The sequence below is a fragment of the Lepisma saccharinum genome, chromosome 4 (genome assembly GCF_977018435.1).
Source record: "Lepisma saccharinum chromosome 4, izLepSacc3.1, whole genome shotgun sequence".
NCBI classification, from domain to species: Eukaryota; Metazoa; Arthropoda; class Insecta; order Zygentoma; family Lepismatidae; genus Lepisma; species Lepisma saccharinum.
In genome coordinates, this window is record NC_139232.1 from 71,084,496 (window position 1) to 71,110,636 (window position 26,141).

The 26,141-nt window shown below is 37.6% G+C and overlaps 1 protein-coding gene and 1 long non-coding RNA gene across 3 annotated transcripts in view; one reads left to right on the plus strand and one right to left on the minus strand.

The window, feature by feature from the left end:
- The window catches only part of mew (multiple edematous wings), a 313,875-nt gene that overhangs the window by 285,066 nt on the left and 2,668 nt on the right, over positions 1 to 26,141 (minus strand). The gene's annotated exons all lie outside the window — the stretch shown is intronic.
- On the plus strand, positions 3,220 to 10,652 carry LOC145986572 (uncharacterized). The gene is made up of 3 exons (XR_014441596.1): positions 3,220 to 3,289; positions 5,653 to 5,746; positions 10,324 to 10,652. It is a non-coding gene; the product is annotated as an uncharacterized LOC145986572 (long non-coding RNA).

The following is a 26,141-nucleotide window of genomic DNA, read 5'->3' on the forward strand; positions in this document are numbered from 1 at the left end:
AAGTTCCCGGATTTGAGTACCGTCCTTGTCACAGGTGTTTGAGTATTTCGTCATTAATTTCATGTAATGGTCACTCGTCCGCGACTAGGAAGAAAAGTGATGTTACGTAACAAAACTAATAAAAATAAACATGATCGAAGAGTACTTATTTCATCTCTCACGAAATCTCCTATAAAACCGGGATATATGAAATATATGTATCTTCACATACTTTTTTCGATTTCTATATTTAACTAGCCGAGACCGAGAACGGGAGACCAATTTTCAATTCGAGAAACCGAGAGACGGAGACACTGTAAAGTCTTGTTTCTTTCTTGACATCTGCCTAATTGAGTGCCAGTGGCGTACGCAAGGGGGGGTTACGGGGTTTAAACCACCCTTGAGCTTTTGAAATATTATGAAAAATGCTGTGGAAAAAATAAAAATGACCAATTTATCACTGTCAAGGACCTGCGGCAGTACTACTACTACTACTACTAATAATAATATAATAATAATTTGAATTATTATTCCCATGCGGCACGGAGAAAAGCACAGCATTCCAAACACGCGTCTTTAAGAGTGAATGCCTTGAAAATAAACACGAATTCTTGAAAATAATATTTAAGGGCAACTATGATTTTAAAGAGCAAAAAAGTTGTTTTGTATCTCGGCTGCAACAATGTTCAATGATCATGTATTTTTGTGTGTGAACAATGAGCATTAACTAAAGAAAGTTCTTGGTTCGTTGAACTTGGCTAATGTATAGACAATGGCTAGGCCGACAAGAATAACTCAGTCACCAGTCCGCCTTCCCGCGGCACGTTTGAATTTCTGAATTCGAACGACAATAAGCTTAACTATTGTAAAATGTTATGTTGGTAACAACAGTGAGACAATCCAAATTTGAATTATCGGGGATATTTATGCGGCGACAAAGCCGGAAAAATTCCAACCAATTCCGGGAATCGAATCCGGATCTCCAGCATGGTTGTCAGATGCCCTACTGACCAGACCCCCGCAGCTTCTTGGATGAGTTCCGTACTTTGATTATTTCAATTTATTTTAATATATTTTCTTGTTTTTATGGATTTTCTTCACACTTAAAATGTCTCATCTCGTTGAGTAGACAATTATTTCGTAAGAAAGAAAAAATGCTCTAGAATTTGTTAAAAATCGAATTACTAGAAATTAATTTCGTTTTATTGCTTTCATAAATACTATATTTATGTAGATCTCTACTACTTAATAGTAGTAGTGGTATTAGTAGTATTATTAGTAGTAATTCAATTAATTAATTATAAGTATTATTATTTAATTATGAGAATTATTATTTAATTAAAGTATCATAAAACAATGGTAATGTGAATTTCGAACAAGTTTTATATATAACACCCCCTTGATGAAATCCTGCGTACGCTACTGTGTTGTTCTGTTCGTTATTGGCTTTGTATTGGCAATTGTCATTATTCTTCCCCTGTAGGTAAACCATAACGACGATTTATGATGAAATAAAGCAGATAAAACGGCAAGAACAAGAAAGTCATGCCTGCCCGGGACTTCAACCCAGAACCTTACGTAACGAGATTTGAAATTCTGGAGAAGACACCTGTGTTTCACTTGACTTTCTCTTTCCTCAACTTCTGTTATTTTATCATGCACGTATAATTAAAATGGATCTTAGAAAATACGTTGCGATCCATAATTGTGTTGGCTATAAATGTGAACTCCAACATGGAATAAATTATTCCCTTTTGTATGTGGTTGAACATTAAATTTTCTTACACTGTGACAATTTCTCTTTTATTTTTTCTGCACAGATAAGCTAATCTGGACTGGACCTTCAGTTTAAAATGGCATACGAACTACTACGTGCATCCACCGTGTATCGAACCCGGGATCCCTTGATTAGAAGGTGACGACGTTATCATTACGCCATCGAGGAGGCCCCGTGAGAAAATATTATTCACTCGATCTATACAATAATTTATTTAAACATTTACATTTTCGTTTTCTTCTTTTTTTTTGTTAACTACTCTTCTACGACTCTTTTTTTTGTCTTTGAATTTCTTCTTGTTTCAGGAAAAAATAATACATGCAGGCTGTATACCCCCCCCCCCGTGCAAATAGATAGAAAGCTCACTCTCGAGAACTAATTTATAAATAACGTAACAATTAGGAAACAATTCGAACGTTAACTGATAATAACTGAAGATGAAACAATACTTACAGACGCTAACGAAATATCTATTCTTGTATAAGATCACAGGCAACAGGTATCTGGTGAGTCATTCACTCTTGCTAACTACGAGCGAAGGTCACAGAACCAAAGGGTGGCAAACAGGCGTCTGCTCTACGAAACTAGGGTGAGCAGGCGAGGCCCGTGTTCCTGTTATCAATGACGTACGAAATAAGGAGGAACACAGCTTTCATATCAAACTAGACCTGTGTTTCGGTTCCGCCATTGCATGTAAAACGCTTTCTCGTCGTGGCCTTGAAGGCCTACGTTAAGCCTTCTCTGAAAGAAAGATATCTTACCATTGAGGGGAGGAAAAGTGTGTGTGTATATCGAGGTCCTTCAACTTTCGTATTCTTCTTCATTTCAGAACGCGTGCTGTATCGTCGATTTAATCCAATCTAGCCGTTCTAGGTTTTAGGTTCTGTTTCTGTTCGGTAATTTCACATTGTCTTCCTGCTTATGTTATTCGCGACGAAGCTTCTTATTTCAATAATCTGGACAATAACGGGATTGTGTTGGTTGGTTGATATGGTGTCTAAGTCCACTTTATGCACAGTAAGACTAATCGCGAATGCACCTACAGTTTGCCTACCTGCTGCTATATATTTGCGTGCTAAGATGTAGGAAGTGATACATTTTCAGTGTGTGGAATTAAGATTTATTTCTGATACGAAGAATCTGAGAATGGAGTAGTGAGAAAAGTATCACCTCACATGTTTGAATTTTAGCGCGCCCCCCCCCCTCCACACACACACACACACACACCCATACAGCACACCAAGTTTCAGACATATTTCAGAAATATTGCAATCTTTCATATACGTTTCTAACATTCTGGTTTCGCGTTGACGTTACAGAAAGCATCACATGAAGTCCCAGTTTTGTTTCTGAAACATTGCAATGTTATCGTTTCATTGTCTAGTTTCTGGAACGTCTCGGAGACATTGCAACGTTGGATTCAGTCATCATCGGCCATCCGGGAAATTTTCTGAGGCGGCCATGTTGTGTTTACGTTCAATGCTGACCGGGAGTCGTGCACATCTTATGAAGAATAATGTTGTTTATTGAGTGGTAAGTTGAATATTATTAATACCAAAGTATGTTTAATTGTGTTATACTTAATCTGTGTTGCGTAACGTGTGTGAGAACGTGAGTGGAAACAAGGCAGGCGTTATCAAACCAGTGTTTAAAGAAGTATTTCGTCTTGTTTGTTTAATTGAAAATACATGATGTGAAGAAGCATGGAACTTCTCGCACCTCATGAAACTAAAATAACAGGGAATAAAGTGCTTACCTATAAGCAGTGCACATTTATAGTATACCGAAAATAGATTGAATGGAAGAGACGGAAAGTACTTGTTGCTGAAAATGTATCATTTTTCGGTTACATTGTAATTACCACCTTCCTCATTTTGTACAAAACTTGCCCTCTTAAAAAAGTTTCTCACCTCCCTGTGCATAGTGAAGAAGCGTAGAATACTTTGAACTACGTACGTTGTTACGTTAGTAGTTTTTATCTAATAAGAAATACGTTTCTACAAATTCATTCTGCGATTTCGATACGTAAATCGAAGGCTGCAGCATTGTCGCGTGCAATTTTTTTTTAGCTGTGTGGATTGTAGCTCGAGTCTTTGCGAACAGGCTACTACTGAAGATCACAGCATGATTTACATGGTGCTCCTATAATTCAGATTCTAATTTTACAGGACGCAATGAAATGTTGCTGCATTACAATTACCACAGCTTGAAGTGGGTGAAAGAACAAGTAACAGAAACAATATTTTTTTTAAAATTTATTTGCTAATTTTTGTGTTTGTGATAGCGATAATTTACCTTAAATCAGCAATGCACACAAGAAATACTTTTCCCAACTCTGTGATTACATTGCTTCAAAATATAATTGTCACATTATTGTAAACTTATGTAATCAGAATTTGATCTAAATATGGAATATACAGCATCCACCTAAGTAAAATTTTGACAGAGTGACTAGTGAAGCTAGCTTAGAGTTGTTTCACCAGGTTTTAATCTGTGCATGCGAATAATCTCTGACCTGACCTGGCCTGTTACACTGTCACACACATTCTTTAGTTATTGGTGGGTATAAAGATTACATTGGTGTGTGTTTACATGCAGGCGATCATTACTTTTTTACCTCCACACCATGCAGTTGGAAAAATGTATCGTGTATGGACTAGTGTATCACGTGATGAAGATAATATTACATTCATAAATGGTTTGGTCCTAGTTCCAATTGTTTAATTACAATTTCATTATGGTACACAGGCATTTTTTTCATGGTTCAATGTCTGTTTACACATGTACTTCAGAGTTATAGCAATCACTTTCTGTGTTTTTGCTTTGAGATTAATGTTTCACTTACATGTACTTCTCAATTGCAATCAGCCATTTGTTTACTACCATCTTGATTACGGACTACTACTGCCATGTGTGCATGATGCAAAGGGGTTTCTTAATAAAGTTAGGCAAGTAAGGTTTAGGGCTCTTTAGTTTTCAAAAAACGCCTCTAAATGCTTTTGTGGTTAGGTTGGGTGGGCCATTTATAGCTCTAAGTGTTCCAAATGAAAAATGCCTTGTCGACAAATGCTTGCGTAAGGTACTTTTTTCGTGATTTTATTTATTTGCTAATGAGTTGCACTTTGAAATTCCAAACAGTGGTAATTACTTTCACGAGGGTTCAAATTTATTGTAACAATAAATTCTACAATTTTGCAATACTTAATCTTCCTATGAAACTGAAAAAAAACATTAAACATTCGGAACCATTACCCTTCCAACACCTTATAATGTGATTTCTGGTCTTCAGTACTTCCTGCTATTCTCACAACCTGGTGAAAGAGTTCCATGAGTATTCTCACGACTTGGTGAAAATAGTTACAGCCAAATTTTAAATTACTTCTGAAACTCAATTCTTACTAGTTCAGCTCTCATTTGGTGGCTAAACCCTTCAATAATAAATAGCCCATGTACATTGAAGTGCAATTGTAAACAAAGTAGATGTGGTACTGGTTTAAATGACTGCAATCCTCTGAAAGTGACACGTGCCATGACTGGACACAGTGTATATTATAATATAGTGACTAGCTTTGCCAGGTGATTCAGCTAGAACCTTTTTTAGTACTTCTTTATTAGTTATGAGAGATACATGTTAATCAGCAATGGATAAGCAGCATGTTTCACTCATTTTATATTTTGTGTTGGCGTAGCAGTATGGTATCTTATGCAGGCACTGGAAGTATTGTCAGACTTCTAGAATGTTTTATTTTACTGTTCTGTAATTTTATAAGTAGTTTATGTGAAATGCAATATTTTCTACTTGCTTAGTCAACGGGTTCAAATTATGGAAAATTTTGCATTTCAGTTTGCATACAAATGAATTATTCCTTATACAATTTATGATTTTTTTCTTCTAGGCACTGTTTGCCAACACCAGCCAAATACTAAAGAGCAAGAGGTGTCTGATGTTGTGGCTTGTGCAGGACAAACTTGGCTAGACAGAGAAAACAAGTAAGTAATAACGTTCTGTGATGGGCTAATTTGTATTTTTTTAGCTCAAGGAGTCATAAAAAACATTATGTTGATGATCCAAATTAACATGTAGAAATTACACATTGCTGGATTCATTATTGTGCTTGTTTCAAAGTGTAATCTCCCATTATATACTCCATAATGTACAGTGATGGCATCAGCACCTTTTTTATATCTGCCACTAGCCACAATATTCATGTAAAGTCAAAGATAGCAAGAAATCTTAGCAAAACTCTCCCCCCACCCATATTTGCCAAGTGTAAACACAGTAGTTATTTTCCGAACGATTGAAGATGACCGGACCCCTCTCAGATTTTCTTCATATTTGGCATACTCTCTAATTGAGGCCTCCAAATCACGAATCTAAAGTTAGAAGTTGTCGGAAACGTCTAGAATTGCAAAATAAGCTAAAATAAGGCATTAGTTTTCGGGCTGGTAACCGTCGATTTTTGCAAATTTTTTTGTTTCACAAGCAAAATATATATATTCCTGTTACTACCACGACACCAAATTTTAACTATGTTTGCCTAACCTAACTGAAACTAACCTAACCACATGTCAATGGATCGCAATTATTTTGCAATTGCTAGATCCTGATACTACCACGACATGAAATTTTAACTATGTTTGCCTAACCTAACCACACGTCAATGGTTTGTGGGGCTAGCGTCAATAATTCACAATTATTTTGCAATTTCTAGACGTTTCCGACAAATTTTAACTTCAGATTCATCATTAGCAGGCCTCAAATTAGTAAGTATGCCAAATATGAAGAAAATCTGAGAGGGGTCCGGTCGTCTTCAGTCATACCTTATTTTCTTTCTTTTCGTAAAATGAAATGAAATGCAAACTTATTTTCCAAATAGTAATAACCCGTGGCGCAACAGCCCGTGAGGACCAAGGCCTATCTACCGACCGCCGGTGATGATTGATTGATTTGGTTTATATTACTTTACTTTTCTGCCACATTTTTGTTAATTGTAAAGATTAAATTAAAAGATTATTATTATTATTAGAAATTCTTTATTCATGGATGCAATTCAGCCACGGCCAGGCTGGGATTCTAACCTGGAACTCCTATCATTGCAGTGCAATGTGCTAACCACTCCATGGAAATTTGTGCGATATTCTGTCTTAAACTGTGATGAACAAAGGTATTTTTGGTTAATAAAAAGTGGCCTTTGGTTAGAAGCCCTAGTGAGGCATAAGAATGCTTTTGCTCATATTTCTATCATGTCCTCTTATCAGTTGGCTGCAACAAACAAACACACAATGTATTTATTAAGACTGAAATGTAAAAATATTTTGTAGCCCTGTAGAACAGATATGGGTTGCAGAAGTTCAAATATATGGCTTGCTTTTATTTTACTCAAGGATAGTTTCATGTCAATTCTGGGTCATTCCATGTCAAATCAACCAAGTAATTGGTTGCATGACCATTTTAGAAAAAAAAAATCATTTTTAGTACAAATGTTGGTACATAGTTTGTAGATATTAAAAACAATATCCCAAAAAAATATTGTATTTAGTTCTCCTGGGCCAGCCATTTTTCCAACAATTGCCCGTGACTTTTTTTGCTCATGTAGAAGTTGACGGATTTCACAGATCTTCAATTGTCATACCTTGTAATTTTAATTTCTGGTAAGTCAACTATTAAAATCCTATGTTACTATATTTTCTGATTTTTTAAGCCCAACTTTAAAAAAGAAAAAGGAAATGCTTCATTCATTATTCTAGGTATACATGTGGCTTAACATTACACACCAATGTCACAAATTAGATCGCATATGTTATGTCATATTTACCAAACAAGTTGAGTCTAAAAGTTGGGATTTTTACTGTGAGTTAGGTTCATGCAGGGCTTCCTCCATGCCAAATTTCAGAATTTTTCAAAAGGACCCATCTGAGATATTTAAAACCGAAACTGTCAAAATTCCATAAATGGCCATGTTTCTTGACCCGGTCGTGAGTGGGGGTGATGTGATCAGCATCACGCCCCTGACCGCCTTTACCCCCCGGTACCCATGTTATTCAACGCTGCTTCCACCGTTATACCGCGTTTGGTAGAACCTGTCCCGCTTCCCGCGCTAGGGAGCGCTCAACAGTTTCGGTGCCAATGAGAAACGAGGAAAAAATCGTCTGCTGGGCAGCGAGGAGCGAATGAAAGCCAGAAGAGAGGCGCTTACGTAGACGCTGTTGCTACGTTGCGTATTTTAATTGGCTGCCTGGCTTTGACTTTCCCCAGCACCGAGAAAAGACAGGGAGCAACTAGCGCGGGAACCGGGACAGGTTGTAACAAACGCGGTATAGAAAAGTTCCCGGATTTGAACCGGCCGGGGATCGAACCCGGGACCTTTAGCATGGTAGTCAGACGCGTTACCAACTGAGCCACCGTGGGCACTGTCTTGTTACCCAAATTACCACCTTAATTTTTGTTCTTAGGATGCAATTTTGAGCAAAACATACTTGAATAACATAGAAAGTATGATTCATTAACTACAGAATGAATTTTGTTTTAGGTCTCTAGCTTTACTGATTTTTGAGATATTAAGGTTTCCGTAATTTGCTACATGAGAAAAAAAACACCTTTGTAATGTTGGAAAAAGGATGTTCCAGGAGAAATAAAGACAATAAATATTTTTGAACATTGTTTCTGATATCTAGAAACATGTACTAATAAGGTTGTTTTTTTCTAAAATGGTCATACAACCACCATTGGAGGGTTTCTACCACCAAAAGGGGTTTGAGAACTTATGATCCTGAATTTTAATGAAACTCAGCATATTTCATCTTTCATTGTGGTGAGAAACCACATGATTTTTTTGGTATTTACCTTGAATTATGACCCCTTCAACTTTTAGTTATTCCTTTTCTTTTATTCCATTCCCAAACTTTCCAGTGCGAGCTGCAGTGTCCTAGAAGAAAAAAATTCTGTCGCTCTTCAAATTATATAATGTGTTTTGAGATTTCACAACGTTAACCGAAGAATATAGATTTCAGAGAAAAATGTGACATTCATATTCCAGTATATTAGTAAAATATTACCTGGTTTTGGCCCAAAAGCAAGGTTTACTAGAATTTCGATTTTTTTAAAGGGAAAGTTGCAACACCAACTCAAATATTTTTAAAGTAAAGTTTCATATATATAATCTAACTTACACAGAAATAAAATTGATGGTGTTTTCATTCCTTCTGTGATTTTTTAAAAAAAGTATATCACATTTTATAGTTTTCAAATTATCTCTAAGAATCTAGATATCACAGAATCAATTTTCGGAGTATACAATTTTAAATAAGGTTTTCATGGATGCCAGGAAGGTGTCACCTTAAAATTTCATACTTCACCCATATAATTTTATTTCAGTCACAGTCATTTGAATGAATTATTAAAAGGATATTGCAGAAATATGATAACTTTGAATTGACTGTGTTTCTTTCAGGGAGTGACACTATTATGGAGAAAATATGCCTCCCCCCTCCCTTTTGAAAAAAAAAATCAGTGCTTGGCCCTACCTGAAAACATCCTGTGGTCAAACATGAATGTTTTGTTCTTACCTTTATAATTACTAATATTAGTTTATTTACATTTACTATGACAAAGACACATCTTAAAAAGTAGTTGAATACTACTATAACTTTTTAATACATGGAATAAAATTAACGAGGAATGTAACTTTTAGTACAATTTTTAGATTTGATCCCTCGGTTTAGGATGAGACTTTGTGTAGTGTTTGAGCACATTATAGCTACTGATATACCAAGGTACTAGCATGCACTAGCCAACCATTTTCAACAAAAAGCACTTCATAGTTTTCCAACCGCTTCTCAAGTAGTGAAGATATTGTCCAATTGCCAAGTGGATCTGGTGGTCCAGTAGTAAGGCACCAGTTTGGCTTTTCCTTCCATGCCCTGCGTTCCTGGCATCCATGAAAACGCTATTTAAAATTTTATACTCCAAAAAATGTGCTTCAATGATATCTAGATTCTTAAGAGTTAATGTGAAAAGTATAAAATCCGGTAGTCATTTAAAAAAAAGCAGAGGAGGAATGAATCACCAATTATTTTATTTCTGGGCTAGATAGATGATATATCAAACCTAAGAAAAATCGAAATTGTAGTAAACATTGTTTTTGCCCTAAAATCTGGTAATATTTTACTAATTTATTGGTGTACAAAAATGTGAATGTGATACGTTGTCATATTTTCTTTCTATTATTTTGGTAATGTTGTGAAATTTCAAAGAAGTTTGAATAATTTGTAAGGGAGCTAGAATTTTTCTTCCAGGACAGTGCAGCTCACACTTGGAGGCTTTGGTAATGGAAGAAAGAGGAATTACTGAACAACTTAGACCGAAAAACTATGGTTTCTCACCACCATGAAAGTATTATTAAATGTGCCGAGTTTCATGAAAATTTCAGATTATGGGTACCGTGGTCTGGTTGAACTGATGTCTGATGTGGAATGACCTTATGCAAAATTTTGTTTCTTTAAATGATATTTCTGCCCACAGAATGCTAATTCAGAATTGATGTTACATGACATTATTCTCTTTACAGGTAAAACTGAATGTTCCACTGAGGCTGTCTGAGTGTGGTCTGCAGAAATTTCAACTGAACAAAAAAATGTATTTAGACAAAAAAATAAAGACTCTTTTGTGAAAAAATATATATTCCTTTGATAATACTTATCCTTTTATATTTGTTTCATGTGTGAATTGTTGTTTGAAGTCCACTTAATGTGCAGATAGGCTAATCGGGAGTAGACCTGCAATTTAAAGTGGGATTCCAACCACTGTGCAATGTGCCTTCACATGGTATTGAACTTGGGATCCCTTCACTGCAAGGTTCTTATTTATATTTCTCACAGTGTATTCTGAAACTGACGAACCTAGCCTAGCACAACCATTTGAAAGTCAATGAAAGATATAATATAAATCATTCAAAAATCATGTCTTGCATGTTCTCATTTTGAAATGTTTTGGTATAAGTTAGGAAATCTATGTAAAATTGTTTTCATGAAGAAATGGTAATGTAGGAAATCGTAGAACATCTTTGAAGCAACAAGACAATGTAAATTTCTCACAAGAAACAGTAATTGCATTGATAATTCTGACTGGCAAGCACAACCTCTGATACTGCACATTTTCAAGATTATAGAGAATGTCAAAACACATTTAATCAATTTTTAAACTTTGATTTGCTGTTATTGTTCAATTCTTATTTATATTGTTAGTTCCCAAAAATTTCCCAAGTTTAGCTTGTGTCCATTTTGCTCTTTTTTCTTGTGAACTGATAGTTTTCCAAGTTTTTATTTTTTACTGATTCTTTTAATAATAATAATCCATGGCTCCGCAGACCTTGGGGTGGCACGGCATACTTAACGGTTGCCAACTTTGTGGTCAATTTCTCCAATTATGTAAGTATGTAGGATATTCTTATCAAATGTATAGACTGCCAATTCAGGTAACTTGTAGGTCACTCTGCATGATCTCCAGAAAGTATCCAATAAGGTATCTCAGATGTTTCCAGAATAATGCATGTTTCAAAATCAATATTATTAGAATCTAAATGGTGTAAATAATTCACAATAGCTATGTACAAGGTGGTGGTAAATTACAAACATGCAAGTTTGCAGTTTAACTGTTACATTAATTTTGAATTTTTATTTGGGATGATATGCTCAAATTATCTGTTCATTCTTTTGTAATTAATATATAGAATATACCTTATTGTACAAGATTTTTCATCGTAAAGTGACACAATGCACAAAGTAAATTTTAATATTTAGTAAAATGTTTACATGCTTCCAGTCTATCATCAATTGGTAAAGTGGGCGAAAAGTGACTGGAGCATGATGCTGATAACATCACCCTCAATCCAACCTTCCTTGTGACGTGGCACAGCAAACCACAAAGAGCTTTGTTATTGCATGTAAAACTCTATTCCTTAGTAAACAATTGAAGGTATTAATGATGATTACCAATTTAATGTTTCATATTTTCTTTTGAGGTGTCTAAAGTTTTTTTTTAACTCTAGCTTTGTCTGACATGAACGAATGCATAATTGGCAATTTTATGCACTTTTTCTCCTGACTAGATTAATTGAGATATGTGGTCAATTGATGGGAGATAAAATAAATATTAATCATCATGCCTAATGAGGTTTCAAACCCAAGACCTCTGGCACTTTCACAGCATCACAATACTTGATTTTAAAAGAAATACTGTGAATTCTATTTTCAGGAAATTATTTACAAGTAAATATTGTAATAATTTTTGAAGGGGGTTTAACCCCAAACCCCCCTCAAATATGCCATTTATGAATACAGTACTGATTCCATTCAATATAACAATAATGTGAAATAATATCACTGTAATGTAACTGAAATATCACAAAACTGTACGGAAATGTATCTGTAATGTTACACTGACATGTTTCTGCAATGTTACATTGATACGTTTCTGTAATGTTGCACTGACATGTTTCTGTAACATTACGAATGTTATGTTAGATTCCCGGACATTTTTACATTGCTGAAACATACCTGAAACATCACAGTAATGTTTCGCAATGTTGCTGCAATGTTACAATGTTTCAAGAGTTACGTATCCGTAACATATCTGAAACCATGTTGTGCTGTATGGGCACACACACACACACACACACACACACACACACACACACACACACACACACACACACACACACAGGATATCGGCCGTGGTTTTTATAATGAAATATAACATGGATGAATTGTGTCAAGAAAAACTGGAGCCTATTCACATCCCTACGGAACTTGGAAGAATGTCCACGTAGAAATTAGAAAGTTCTGTTCCGATAAAATCGGGACGTATAGTAAATGAAAAAGCAAAGTGCTACCTTGTGCTTTGAACCAAGCCATGAAGGCGTGTAGGGGGTGCGGAGTTAGGGACCCACACTTTCTTGTTACGGCCGAAGGTGGTAATAATGTGATCAGCACCACGCCCCTGGCCGCCTTTACCTCCTCCCCCCCCCCCAAGCTTCCTACAGGTACCCATTTTATACGACGCTGGGTGGGCGCCGGAGCCACTTGAACAGGTGGACAAAATTCCAATTCTCCCCAGTCGGGGATCGAACTCAGATCTCTCGCATGGTAATCAAACTCCCTAACGACCGAGCTACTGCGGCACATATAGTATAGTAGCCTTATAAAATTAAGGCAAGAATTATTTTAGCGTTTCGTTCGACGGTTTTAGGGGAATGATTTTCGGACATAGGCTATAACTCTTGTCGGTTCTGCGACCTGGCTTGAGAAAAGGCGATTTTATGACGAACAACATTCCACCTGACAAGTCACGTGACTTTTCTACATTTCCTGTGTCTGTTGGCTATTGCATGAAAGACGAGTTGCTCCTTGAGACAGACTGAATCACCCGATCACCTAAAGGTGCAATGTGTGTTGCCTACCTTTCCGGCATTATTTACTGCCATTAAAGTCTTATGGGGAAGAACTTTTTTCCACCACTGTACAGCGCTTGTGCCTTTCACGGTTGAGTCGTCCGCGGAGCGGCGGCCAGCTCGCCGGGCAAGTGCGAGCGCGTCTGCCGGCATTTAGATCCACAGCTGTACGACGACCTTGGCACTGGACGCGTCAGTGCTTCAGTATCCATATAGCTGGTGTCAAGTTTGACGTGTTTGTGAAGCGTTACGGTGTTTTAGATTGTTTTGTTTTACTTTACGTATTACTGGTGCTTTTCTGCCGTCTAATAATGTCACGCTATCCGTACAATTTAAAACAACGATATTTTTTGTACAACTCTTAAGTCATTACGAGTTCTTGTAGGGAAAGAAGTTTCGCAGCAAAATTCCCAGATGTTTCTGTTCCACACAGAGGCTGTGTTCGAAAACTTGTGAACAAATTTAGTTAAACAGGGTTTGTTCTTGGAAAGATGCAGGGTGAAACGACGTGTGCTTACTGAGGAGAAAGTAGGCGACGTTAGAGCACGATTGGAACATAATCCTAAAAAAATCTCCTCGCGCCTTTCACAAGAAACAGACATTAGAAGAACTGAAATAAAATATCAGGAGAGAAATTGAAGCAATTTCGTAAGAGAAACTGATACGTGTTAGTGAAAATTTGCTAAAAATATACAGTAAATGTTTGGATGAAGGAGGAGAACATTTGCCAACCCCTCTTGTAACAACGTACTTGTTTATTCTAATTGTAACTGTCCATGTAATTGTACGATCTTCTATCATCACATTTCTAGCGTTTCCAGTTACGCGGATGTTGCATCAAGTTTGCCGGCAGACGAGCCCTCGCTGCCAGGTGCGCTTGCCGCCGCTCCGCGGACGATTTAACCGTGAAAGGCACGTATATAGGCGTAATGGTGGACGGAGCGTGATGCTATGCATATCCAGCATGGATTGTATCTAATTCTAAATCTATTTATCTACTGTTGCAAAGTTTCCAAGTGACAGGATTGGCTGCAGGGAGGAGACAGTAATAGTACGTGTCATGTTAGGTTTGATAGAACGTACCATTAGGGAGAAGGGGTGTGTAGGTATCTTGTAGGAGGTCCTGCATGTTGCTAGGCCATCCATCGGAAGGTTTTCCATTATACAATTTCTAGCTACGTCTTCACAATCATCAGCTCACCATGTGGGCCATCGCGTCTTCGAGGAAATGAAAACGGACTAATGAGCTCAGCGGTTGCCATAGGAACACGAGAGAAGATGGCTCCAGGAGCGTTAAAACGTCCCTCACCGCGGAGGTTCCACAAGGAGGTTAATTAACTGAAATAACCCTCAGAAGAGTTTCTGCTGCGTTCAGCAGGAATCCGAAAGCACGTCTGAGTGGGTAGATTCACTCTGTGTACATTCAACAGATGCCCATCCACTTGGAGATTCAGTTTGGATTCTTCTAATAAATTTAGACCCAATGGCCAATCAGAAATCCTAATTGGCTGTCATTCTTAGGCTCCCCCTTCCTGGCATCAAACGTGTCGCTTCTAGAGGCACTATGATCGCCAAAAATATTAATGTAAAGACGTATCAAAATAGAACAAACGATAAACATACTCTTACAAGATTTCACGGGTAATTGTCAGTGTCTTCAGAAAAAGTTTTTAAAAAAGAACGAAGTTAATATTTTAAATTCTGGAAACACAGCTGTGTTTAGAAGTCATGCAGGAAATTGGGTCTCCCTGATGGCGTAGTGGTAACGTCGTCGCCTTGTAACCAAGGGGTCCCGGGTGGAGGTACATGGCACAGTGGTTCGGATCCCACTTTAAACTTTAGGTCCAGTCCCGATTGAAACAACAATTCAATCAATCAATTCAATTATGCAGGAAATCAATATATTTTATAACAAAAATATATTCATATTATTTTAGTTCTCTTCACAAATTTTGAAGCTCAAAATATGAAATCACATCCACTACAAGAATCAACGAATCATTCATTTGTTGGGATCAATAAGCGAAAGTCCACATCAAATACGTGATGATTATATCTCGTTAAGGATTATGGATTCACACCGAAGCCATGGCTACAGACAGAACAATATGAACCATCTTGTTCTTCTTCCATTTCACCAAAGTACTATTTTAGGATTTAATAGTAATCTGAAAGTCAAGAGAAAGAATTCTTCTGAAATATTACAGACATAGGGGATCGGGAAGAAGGGTTGATTGATTGATTTGGTTTATTTTACTCCACTTTTCTGCCACTTTTGGCTAATCGCGAAGATGAGGATGATATGATGAAATTGATGTAGTCATGTAGTCACACTCACAAAGAACACCCATGCCCAGGTCGGGAACCCGGGACCTCTGGCGTCGCAGCGAGCTGTGCTAACCACTCCGCCACGGATGTCGTCCCCTTTAAAGGAAAGGGCCCCGGGTTCGATACCCCGAGAAGTATCATAATGGGGTACGCCTTCCTCTTGGAAGATTAATGTCAGCTTAAACTTATACGTATATTTCATACAGAAGCAAGATTGGCCCAATGTGTTATATGCCATTCTTGAGGAATTTGGGAGGAATCAGACACAACCTTAGTCCCCCCCCCCAAGTCGGCATCTATGATTTCACACATATATTTTAATTTCAGTTACTTATCACAAGGGATTGATAATTACAAGTAAGACTGGTTCAGGATTGTGGCAGAATCGAATCACTGATTTTGAGGGGGCAGCAGTTTTTGGAAACAATTATGTCCCGCTTACCCCTTCCTGGAAAAAATCCCGCGAACGTCCTCGATTATGGCAATATGTCAAAAATTCTGTGAACCATTCAGTACACATTAGATGTGTGGTTCGAGCTCCATTCCAAAGCCGATGTATGATTTTAATCCAGAGGTAGTACTGGCAAGGAATCAACAGGAATCCCTATGACAGAGGCCCCCGGGATAACAGTGACTCAGCACGCAGGTTTAACATTGTCTCAACTCTGTGTTTTGTGATTCTTCTTCGCTTAGATCACTTCCTCCGAGAGAACTCCGGAATGAGCTAATGAGCAAGCCCACGCCAAAGAGATCTCTCGCAACCATTTATTTCCATTATTCCTCCCTCGTTTCAATCAGCATTAGTCTGCCATTTCTCTTCTACTCTTGCTTTCTGCTCTCCTAGTCTCCTTCGCGTGCATTTCACCACACAACGCATTGCGCAGTTTATTGAATTAGCTCACGTTACATGTCGATATACTCCGATTGTTTTCGTAACATCCTCAGCTACCTGCGCGAGTCTAGCTAGCGAGCCTACCAACAGCGTAGACCGTGAGCAAGAGAGTTAGCGATTGGTGCTAGCTTCAGATGACGTCAGTGGCTCACTTGTCGATTGGAGGCTTCGGGAATTATGACTTGCATCCTAGCTGCAAACGCATAACAGACAGGAGTGTTATGAGAATAATTCACTCTAACTCTATAACAATTTACCATTCATGGCAGACTGGAATTACGCTGAAGTGTCAATACAATAAATCCATATGTAGAAAACTTATGAATACTTTAAGTCATGGAAATCAGCATAAGCAAGGTAATTTTTTCCAAAGGAAGGGCGAAGTACGCATATTCTCCCCCTTAATAGTAATGCTTCCTCAAAAAAACACTTCTTCAGTCTGAAATTATGATATTCCTATAACGCCTTTATAATAATTAACAGAAATTACTGTGACAGAAATGAAATGATGTCCGAAATAATATAATTTTCGGTGGACATTCATTCTCCAAGAGGGGCCGTGGGCCCCCACGACGCGGAGTAGGCATTGTAATGTGCTACGAAAACAAGGATTCGAGGTGTGAACCCTTTCAAAGGTGCTGATGTATCAATATATAATTATCCCGCCAAAATTTCACTATTTTCAGCATTCATCTCTATCGTCGCGAGATAGTGACGTGCCGTGAAATAAACTATTACATAACCACGGAACATTGTTTGACACGGTCAGCCGATAACAGCACGCTAAAAATTCCTTGTGAAAGTGTTTTTTTCCCAGTAAAACGCACTTACCAGAATACCAAAATATCTTCGGACTATGTCCAACGCTACTGCACTAGCGTCAAATCTCCTGCATATGGCGATAGCCAATAGCAGCGCACTGCAGCAGTGCCATGTCTCACACGGAAAAGATACAGCGTGTTTGAGCGAAACGCCTTGTCACGGAGAGCACGGAACTAGGCAACGCCGCACGTCTGTGATACGCTGGTGCTGTTCAGCCGTTCAAGGCCATATGCAGGAGATTTGACGCGCACTTTAGTGCACAGATGTCCTTTGTTTTGCCGTTGCCTTCATTGTCTCGGTTTCGTAGGTAGCGAAAGTCATTGTTTGTGAAAGACGTCTCCGAAGTTTAGGAGCGGAGGAGCAAAAGATCCCGCACGAGGGTTCAATAGTGAAGGCTTGTATAGTGAACGCTTTTTTTAGTTGTCGTGTCACATAGGGGTTGTCGCGAATCTGTTGTGAAGCATTTGAACTGAAATAAACACAACCTATTCTTTTCTCAAAACAGGAGTATGTTGTGCATTGTTCACAAGAGGCCAGGACAAGAAAATCTCTCTTCCATGCATTAACTGTGCCAAGTGTATTTGTTTCTTTTTTTCTTTTTTTAACCACGTAATTTTGCCTTATTTAAACACCTTACTGATTTCCATAGCAGTCCTTCAAAATATTTGACTGCTGTGAAAAATGTACAATCAAAAGATCTCGTGTTGAGCTTTTAGTTTAATAAAAACATAGGTGATTTGCAACTCCACTTTGCCGTCCAATTCTCTCCAATAGCATAGCATATTTGAAAGCTTCCAAATGCCCTATAATTTCTACCAGATACATTTCTTAATTTTCGAAAATGTACGGTACAGGGACTTGAAAATATGTATGAAAAGAAACTGGAATGTAAGAAACTTAGGAAAAATCTAGATTTCCCTCGTTATATTTAAAAGTCTTGACTGATTTTACTCAAATGCAATACCCGATGTCAACCAAGTTATCTTGTAAAATGTAAGTCAGGGCCTCCCCGATGGCGCAGTGGTAGCGTCGTTGCCTTGTAATCAAGGGGCCCCGGGTTCGATACCCGGTGGAGGCACACACTAGTTCGGATCCCACTTTAAACTGTAGGTCCAGTCCCGATTAGCCTTACTGTGCATAAAGTGGACTTAAAACAAGAAATCAATCCAATACAATCTTGTAACTCGGCTGAAAACCTCAAATGTTGCTGCAGTTATGACGGTCACAAAATTAATGATTTCGCCCTCATTTCAACTCCTATGCCTCTTTGAAATCAAGCATCATATTACAAATTTCTTATTGAAAATCCATTCATTCACTGCGACATTATACTCCAAAGGTCTCCACCTTGTATTATAAAGAATAGCACAACACACTAACACAACCTAACAAAGATACCGCAACCGCAAACTCACGTTAAGAAATCTCTCTAAAGAAACTGAATTGGCAACATCTGATTTACTCCACGTGGCCTTCACAAGGGCTGTCAGTTCCTAAAACAGACGCTATTGGTGGGAAATGTTAGAGGGGAGGATATACTGTGCTCCACGCGGACGTGACGGTTTGTTGTTTACTCCTGTAACAGAGGGAACTGATCTTTCGGAAGTTTCTTTGAAGTAAACTTAAACTTTATCTACTTGATGCTACAATATTAGTTTCCTGGCCCACTTTAATCTCTGCTACTTTTGAAAAACAATATTATCTTTTAGCAAGAAACAATGTATGCTCTTTAAAAAAAGAAGCAATAGTGAGATAAGATAAAGATGAATATAACAATTATAATAAATGGTCATTGAGATCGATCATTTTCACCTGTTTTCTTCTAGCTTTCACATAATTAACTCCATCTTGTGTAACTTCTTGATGAAATCACATTATGTGAAAACTACAGGAAAATAGATGTAAGCGTGAAACGTGTGTAGTGTGAGCAAGTTCTATCAAAATACATTCTGTCGCAATGTTATGGCTTCAACAACGAAGGAAGCAGGTAAGTACCCAGAACAAGCTAGGCTAAGATAGTTTCCTTAAAAATGTCTTATTGTGCGTAATCATCAATGAACATATCATTTCCAACAAAAAGACCCTATTTCCTACGGTTGGGATTTTTTTAAAAAAAAATGTTCCAGTTCAGAGGAGTGTGCCTTATTACATTTCCTTTAAAGTCGAAGTTTAAGGGCGAGATGACAATTTACGAAACTTTTACCTTCATACTTTCCTTTGTCGGCTTCATAGCAGTTTGTGAATGTTCAACCTGCCACCTCGGTGGCCGAACGCGTGGGTGCTCGACTTACGATCTCCCCGCAGAGGGTTTATGGGTCCCGGAGATCTTGATATTTAGAATCCAACAGTCTCGGAACCATTCCTACCAACAATCTAAACAATCCCAATATTTACAACCAGGGTGGATGATGATAAAAATCATGATTTTTATTTTAAAAAAATATTTTTTGATGACTTTTTAAATTTAAATCAAATTTTTTATTTAAATCGATTTTTTAAATTAAAAAAAACACGCTTAAAATTGCTTGTATGTTTTTTTTGGCACCGTACATATAGATATAGGCTATCTTTTTTTTTCAGAAAGGCTTTTCTGATAAACAGCTCTGTAAAATATTTGCAGTTCGATTAAACCAAATATAATTTATATGGCTGGTAATGTATACATGAACCTACCATGGAAATTCAAATTAACACACTCATCAAACATTTCTCTTATAGTCTTTGTAGCGGAATTTTGGTGATTTTTTAAATTATGGTTTGTAAAATATCAGCTGGAATGTTTATTTACAGCTTAATGATAAAGTTTCATAAAGATAGTATTTACGGATTACCTTGATTAGTATCTTGTACAGCAGGGTTGGCCAACGCGTCGACCGCGATCTACCAGTCGACCGGCAAGCCGCGAGAGCTAGCCCCCGGTGGTCTGTCATATTACCAAGGTAGTATACGGATTTTATTATGCATAGTCACAAAACATTTTATAAGAAATCTTAAAACTATTGCGTGAAGACTTCTATCCAAATATTCGCAAAGTGGTTTTATTTCACTGCATTTTTCGGATCTACATATCTATGCGAGTCAGCGTTCGCTACAATGAATGTGTTAAAAACAAAGGAGAGGAAACAATTTCCTGCTTGAGAGTAGCAGTAACGTCATATGACTTGCAACATGATAAACTCATCGGCGGAATGCAGTGTCAAGTGTTGGAAACAAGTAAACTGACTGCTGAAAAGTACAAAATAGTTGTGTAATTTTTTTACTGATGCCCAGCAACAAGTGAAACACTTTTGTTAAAATGAGTGTTTATGAAAGAATAAAATTGTAGTAATTATGTTTACGTAAAAAAATACCTTCTCGTTAAAAGGATGAAAAGATGATAATGATGAACTAGGGAGATACGTCCTAAAACAGGTGCCAGGCTCACAGTACTGAAGCCAAAACTTATTTCTTAATAATTAAATAAATAAAATAATCAATGCCAGTTTTATGGTATTGGTTCTTTGCTTCCTTTTTTAGGCCCGCGTTGTTAGGTCTAATAACATAAGTAAGACCGCCTGTGATTCTTGAAATGTAAATTAGCCCTCAAACCAAAAAAGGTTGGCCACCGCTGTTGTACAGTATATTATTACACAAAAAAATTCTATTTTTGCCTACAATTTTTTTTTAAAATTCTAAATCAAGATAAATTTAAGTGTGTTTACAGTTTACATATTACATTTCCTTTCGTATGAGCTTCACTACATCATACATTTTCCTTCCTTTTTTTTCCTAATGATTACGGGATTACTGTACTTTCACCAAAAGTGATTCTGATATACACAATTCCTTGTGTACATTATTCTATAAATTATTTCTAAAAGTGATTTAAATCAGTGATTTTTTTTTTAAATCAGAATTTAAATCTCGATTTAAACCACACCAGGTTGTTTATAACAATTATCATTTTATAATGTGACTCAAGGAACGAGTGATATCAGTTTATGAAAAATATTTGTGAAACTAACCACTGCATGTTCATGCTTGCCTGCTCTATACTACTTTGTTGATAAGGTAATGAAACTAATGCTTCTCTCGTGTTCGAATAGTTCTCGTGCTGTCAGCTAGTTTATTTTCCTCCTCGCCTGTCGGTGCGTCCTTCTGGCTCCGTGCCACCTACAAGTCTCTCCCCCTCGCAACAAAACAAATGCCTGTCAAGTCATATGATCTTCACCGAGGTGCGGGTAAGGTCCCTGACTTATTCCGTTACTCAAAAACATCTGCCAGCCTCCATAATTCGCTCTGCGGGTGGGGTATTCTTGGTGGCTTGTCACCCAATGTCAAACAATTTCCCATCCGCTCGACAAACCTCTATAAAACAACTTGCTTGATACATTTATGCGATTCTTCCCTGCGGGGGGATGATGGCTGAGGAAAGAATTTCGCCTCACCCGGCCGTCGTGGCTTTGGATATTTTCCACTGCAGGCGGCCGAAACGGTGAAGTTGACGTCAAGAAAACAGAACTTTGGGCTCAGACTTATTACATTACACCACACTCGACACCATGCATGTTTGTCTTCTCGACAATAGTTTCAAATTGCTAAAAAAAAATTCTGGCACCGGCCACTTCCAGACAGTTACGGTTTGTTTGTTTGAGTTGGTGTTTGAAGTCCACTTTATGCACTGTAAGGCTAATCGGTTAAATTGGGAAACGAACCACTATGTGCCTGCACCGGGTATCGAACCAGAGACCCCTGGATTACAAGGCGACCACTGCGCCATCGGGGAGGCCCCACCGTAACTTCGAGTGTAGAGTGCCACACACGTAAATTTGCCGTTGCGTAGAAACGAATTTTCGTTTCGTCTCCCTCTCTCTTAGCATCATGTGTTCTACCCTGCTCGAAAACCTTCGCTATTGTTGCCACATTGTCATTCCATTCCTGGACACACTCGCGCAAACATCATTGAAAACAATTGAATAGCGCTCCAGCTCGCGGTTCCCACCGTTCGGTAGGGACGCTAATGTGGCAATATAGCACGGCGTAGTGCTTGCTTCTTTTATGCAGTGCATGTTCATTGGCTAGCTAGTAACTAGTGTTGCCAACTGTAATAATGAAGCACTATTTCTGTCACGGAAGGGGAAAAGGCAGGTAAAGTGGCGGTGAGTTTTGTTGGATTGGAAGCACCATATTTTTATTTTATACTAAGTATTTGACCGGTTTGACGTTGTGTGCGTGTATTGCGTGTGTGTATGTAAAAGTGTGTGTTTGCTAATGAACGTTAAATTCCATAATGCCTCCAGTTCTGTCGAAGTTGAAATAAAAAACCTTGCATAGCCAAGCTCGGGAAATTCTAAGCAACGTGCACGAGTTCATGAAGGAGGAAGCCAGTCATGGTGTTAGCATCCCAATAAAGCATTTTGGCAAGAGAGCAGCGAACAGCAGCAACAAATTGTTCATATTTCATAATTTTGGAATTATTCAAAATAAATAAATTATGTGGCTCCAACATCATTTCAACTCTGGCTCCGGCACGTGTTCTTGTAGAAATTGCATAAAGGAGGCTGTCATTTTTGCTGCTTAATGCGATACATATTGTTTTCTGTGTTAAAATTGCCATGCTTTGATGGGTGACCAAGTTCATAGCAGGGCCGGCGGAAGGGGAGGGCGAACCGTCCCATCGCCCAGAGCGGCAAAATTTGAAGAGAAGAAAAAAATAAGCCTATTGAAAACTGTGATCGAGCGAGATATTCTTTTGCGCTGAATAGTATTGAAATAGCATAAGAAGTCTCATTATTTATTTTATATTTTGATGTTTTAGTTAGGAATATATTGATTTTCAATTTTCCGTTGCTGCGTAATGACCGGGGGGGGGGGGGGTCGAAAAAGAGCGGCATCTGCCGCCACCTCCCAGGGAGGCAAAATGACTAGCGCCGGCCCTGGTTCATAACAAAAGTAAAAGCCGCGCAGCTTATCGTCTAGTGGCAGTATATGTACTTGTTATTGTTGTGGAAGCCGGCATCCTTTGTAAATGTACAACAAAGGCAACCGACTGTCGCCGATCTCAGAGAGGAAATAATAATACTGCTTCAGGAGGAGTGTTATGGTGCAATTGTAGCGGTTTAACACGTTGGCATGTTATTATCTGCCGTTGCAGTTCCATACCAGTGTATACGGGTTTTGGGAGTGAAAAGTTAGAACGCCACCAGTGCATTAATGCAATGAAAAATAATATATATTTTTTTTTATTTTGTTTGAAATCACTCAAATAAGGAATCGTATGAAGAAGTCTTCTTTGCAGCATTTTTGGTAATTTTACTTATGTGTTAGTTCATATTTTGCGAATTTTTAGTCCATATGTATGTAGCTACATACAAAGCCACTTGTTAGTACATATTAATGCTAGTCCTGGTATAATGCATGACGTTTAAAACTCAACGTTAGATAGACCTGAATTCTCTAATTTTATTGTTGTACGTAACAGCTGTGCATCGGCGCACTGCAGCGATTTTTCTATCTGCTCCATTAGCAACACTGCTTCTTTAGTTGTTTCGCGCATCGCACGGCAGAATTATCTGCGCTGGACTCTACGTATATACAGTCACGTACACTCAGGGTGCGAAATCATTGAGGAATGGTGGGGGAGAGGAAGATCTTAATTCACATACCATGTATGTATGTATGCATGTAGGTATGTTTGTGTGTGTGTGTGTATGTATGAAATATTATGATATACATATTTATTATATTACATATTAACGTAAATTACCAAATATTTAAACACATATTATTATTATTATTAAATAGTATTTGTAACGAATTCATTTGTTACTTTTACATTTTATATTTGTTACTTTATTTATAAAGTAGCAAGCTAATTTTCCTTTACTACCTGCTTACAAATGTCAATAAATTACAACTTAGTTGAAATGATTTAATTACAAATTCGTTTTTGCTTTCTATCAATATAAATCAATTACATTTTATGGTTAAATTACATTTCATGCCTTACATTCTTGTGTTACTTTTTTCGTTATTGATGTTAAAGGTCTCTTGAAAGAGAAAGAGAGAAGGAAGCATGCAGCAACACACACACTTTGTGTGTGTGTGCTCGATATTATCCTTCGCAAAGTATTTTATTATCTTTCGCAAAGTATTTGAAGTGAAAACTAAGTGCTTATTATTGTTATACAAAAAATCTCGCCTCCCCCAGAAATATTTGGTGGGAGGGATTTCCTTGCGGTAAGATTATTGGTGGAAATTCCTGCCCCCCTCCACCCCCAATTTCGCACCCAACGTACACTTCTGAGTTGTAACTAGCCTTTGACTTACAATGGGATTGTTACAGGGTTGCCATGTTTTAAACAACTTGTTTAAAACGTTTAAAACACATGGCTTTGCTTTTTTCACAAATGTTTAAAACAAAGTCTTTTAAACATTTTTTTCAGACTTCTTTGAAACACATTTTGGTACTTGATGTTTGATAGTTTGTGGTCGGTCTTTTGTAATTATGCCTTTTCATTCAATGCGTGTCATTCTGTTTACTGTGTATAGAAATCTGTTCAGTTGTTGAAAATGTATATTGAATTAACAAAGAAACATATCATGATGAATACCCGTGGGTCACGTTTAAAACAACTGGCTATGTTTTTTACAAGTGTTTGAAATATTTGAAAAACTGAATACTACATGGATGAATACGTTTTGTTCCTCTCCTCACTTAATACACTGCAAAATATGCACATTGTTCTTAATGTCAATATTTAGTTGCACAGACGATTAAAATGTATTTTAAAAAAAAAATTGCTACCACCTGGACTCAGTGGGGCCTGGCAACTGTGGATTAGTTGAAGCTTCTCGAACAGCCTACATGCGAGATTTAAGACTAACATAAATGTGTATTTTAAGAATAGTCAGGCGTTTACTTTACAATAGGAACATAGTCCATCCTTGGATGATTAACAAATTCCTTATTAATCATTATTCTCAGAAAATAAGTCTTCTTGACATTATGTTTTAAACGTTTTATTTGTTTAAAACATATTTTTTCGGTTCTTGTTTAAAACACTGTTTAAAACAAAAAAACAACTGTTTTGTTCCTTTTTTTTTTGCCAACCCTGGATTGTTACAACGCAGAAGCAAGTAAGAAGTGTCAGTGACTGTACGACTGTGGGACACCACAATCTAGTTTTGCTACATTTTTGTTTGTGGCCACACATCTGGCAGCAACAGACCTTCTTCTAAAGCACAGAATGAATATATTGTATTTGTCGACCGAGGTTCGGCTCTGCCAACGAAACTAGTAGAAAATATGTACGAGTGCAAGTGAAGCATTTTAAGCGAGCAGGTTAACTTTGTCTCCTTAAACATGGACCTCATGACCCGTAATGAAAATCCATGACATTTTTCATAATTGTTCCATTGCAGTCTTGCAACTGCAACACCTGTGGAAGCTACAACGCTGCCAACTTGTTGCTCGCACATCGACCAGTTTGCGTGGCTAATCGAGTTGCCGAAAAGCACGTGTGCAAAATAAGGTTCTCACATAAACATAACAACATTGATCTACAATTTTCGTTTTGAAGGCATTTTAAATTCAAATACATCTGACACATTCTCAAATTATATACGCTGTTTTCGTACATATTCTCAAGCATTTGCATACGTTGATAAAAATGACTTGAAAGGAATCGCAACTACCATGTTCATGCACTTTATTTGACACAATAAGAGCTTCAAGAATTAAACGAAAACTCAAAACAAGCTGTTGACAACTTCTGCACCAGCATACATAAAAAGCCATCGCTTAAAAACACACAGGATGTAAGAGAAAAAAAAATAATGAAAATGGTCATGGACAATTTACACGGTAATACTCATGGATCCCACTGTACAATGTCTGTGAATACGTTTGCAAATG